The sequence below is a fragment of the Pundamilia nyererei genome, unplaced genomic scaffold (genome assembly GCF_000239375.1).
Source record: "Pundamilia nyererei isolate P.nyererei 1_Seehausen unplaced genomic scaffold, PunNye1.0 scaffold00390, whole genome shotgun sequence".
Taxonomy (NCBI): Eukaryota; Metazoa; Chordata; class Actinopteri; order Cichliformes; family Cichlidae; genus Pundamilia; species Pundamilia nyererei.
In genome coordinates, this window is record NW_005187791.1 from 377,724 (window position 1) to 380,662 (window position 2,939).

A 2,939-nucleotide genomic window follows, 5' to 3' on the forward strand; every position below is an offset into this window, starting at 1 on the left:
ACAATGGTGTGCTTGGTTTCAATGTAACTGTGTGCCAACCTGGGAATAAAAAAAATCCAAGATGGAGAAACCTGGTCACTCAGAATATTTCGGTAGTCCGTTGATTTTTTTTATTTTATTTTTGATGCATGGCATTGCTGAAGCTAGAAGTCCGAGATGATGGGTGAATAATCCACCTCGTCTTGCCCTGATGTGCCAATGAATATTGATCTTTATTTATTGCACCAGAGCCCAATGACTATGCTTCCTAGCATAACCGAAGAAATTATTTCTGGTTAGCTTATAGCATAAACATAACTGTGAGTTCTACTGATTTCTTTTACATTCCCTTTCTATTTAAGACTTTATCTTAAAGGCCCAACAATCAATGGAACGTATGAAGAGGGTTTTAAGGATCAGTAAGTGTGTGCGGTTTAGATTCAGCAGAGATTGGTCCCTGACCCAGCAGTGACTCTCTCATTGGTTATTATTCTAACTGACATCCAGAATTCTTTTTTTTTTTAATCTATTGATTGCATCCATGTTATTGTCTTATAGGATGATATTGATCTCGAATATTCCTACAAAAACCTTCAACTGCCAGGACATGATGATATCGATCAAACTGTCGTCTCATGAGAACCACAGAAACGGTTGACTTGGATGATCAGAAAACTGATCTGAATCATGAACACTATGAAAACATGTAAACCAAAAGTGAGTCTAATATCAAATATCAACAAATACAGTGGCCTTGAGTCTGTTCCTTTATTTACCTTTTTCAGTCAAAGTTTCGGTTTTAAATGAAATGTGTTAATCATCCACTGTGTTGCTATTGAGAAAGAAAAGAAAGAAAATAAATGACTGCATCGATTTGAATACATAGAAAGTATTGTTGTCTCCTATTTTTAGAACTGAGAGTAATGTTTGTTAAACATCAGTGTGTAACTGGCCTATATTTTACTCATGGAAGTTTCACTTGAGCAAAGTTAAGTAACATTACACAAAGAGTTTTTGTTTCCTACTAAGTTATAACGCTGTGATGCAAAAATTGCACACTGCTTTTTATTATGTGCAATGCAGTGAGCTGCACAGCAGATGCTGTTCTCTATTTAGAGATCAAATTCAGGCCTCCAAATATGAGAGAACCACAAACGCAAATGGATCAGCTTCAGCCCTTTACTTCATCTCAGTAACTTGACAATCACACATGTTGTGTCATTACACTGCTTGGCGAAACTTTGCACCTTTTATTCATGCCTCATTACAAAGTGATGCAAAATATCGCTGCATTTATCTGCAGAATGGTGATGCAACACATTACTGTTCCGTGTACTGTAAGTTTGTTACCATGCCTTTTCTTGCACATTTGAGCAACAATCATTTGATCTCAGTTCATGGACACAAAAACAGGTCATCCTAAAACTTATAAGGCATGCAGATACAAAGCACACCTGTTCACCTCCACGTGAATGTAAATAAATAATCAGCCAATCATATGGGAGACACTCGATGAGTTTAGGCTTGGAGACATGACTATGGTATCCTACTGAATTTAGACTGAGTTTAAGGATGTGGAAGTGTTGACAGAGGATGTCCTGAAAAAGAGAAAATATCCCCTGCGCAGATGTCCTCTTGGTGAAAACGCCTTGCTGATATCAGTGGTCAGAGGTCAGAAGAGAATGGCTTAACATCTTCGAGCTGAGAGAAAGTCAGCAATACAGAAGGGCATTTCTGAACACACATTAAACCTTCAAGCAGTTTACCTACAGCAGCTGAAGACCACACTGAGTGCCACTCCTGTAATTCAGAGTTCTTCATGACATAGAGTGATGAGGTGATGGAAACATTCCTCAGAGGTTTTAGTCTATAGTGACATGATGGGATCACACAGCTGCTGCAGATTTGTCAGTTGCACATCCAAGATGTGAATATCCACATAAACATGTACACTGGACAGAGCATCTTCATCCAATGCAAAGGTACAATTTGTCCATTCGTGCCACCAACTCTAACCAGAGATGCTATCAGATGATGTTCATAAAATGGTGATTAACAATCTCTAAATCACACAATAAAATGACAGTAAAATGCAACACTATTACAAATAAGAGAATAGGACAGAGTTATTCCTTGTGATGAGAGAGACAGTGAGGATGGTGGATTCCCTTCAGATTCAGGTCGGATGATGAGTTAGGAGATCAGGGGGCAGTTAAGGGGCAAACATGAGATGTTTGTCCAAGTAACAGTGTGCGTATGTGGGTGATGATGGTGTTTACACATTTTTGTGTCTGGAGCACAGAGAGTGAGATGAAGGGAGATGAAAGGTAGTGTGATGAAATGCTTTTCCAAACATTAGAAACACCAGAAATGTGACATCCACGTCAGTTTCACATCCACCAGCAACTTCTTCCTGAAGTTCAAAGAACAAAGAATCATTTTCAGTGTCAGACACACAAACAGGCACAAGCTCACTAACCCATGCTTGTGCACACACAGATATTTTATAAATGCTTGTATGAAAATGAGTTTGTAAAAATAAAAGTTAACATTTTGAATCAGATGCTTGAGTATGTATAGAACTGGTGCACCTGTGTAGCACATTGTTGCCTTGAAGCAGCAAACGAAGGAACCCCCAAGTTCACAAAATGTAAAGTTAACCTTCTTTGCCATATATGTCCAGCATTATCCTGGAATTGACCTACAGAAATTAAATGGTATTGTTATAGCACAGATGGGAATAGACTGATCAGTAGTAAAGCTTTACATCTACAGTATATAAATTGCATCTAATGCGAATTCTGTTGCATAAGATTTGATGTAATCATGTTTATCTTACCTTGATTAAAGAGAACATGATTACATGTTAATTATTTGTAAAACAGCGCCACCCAGATATCATCTTGAAGCACAGTGAGATTTCACTGTAAACAAGCATTCTTCTTTCAGCTGCTCTCTTT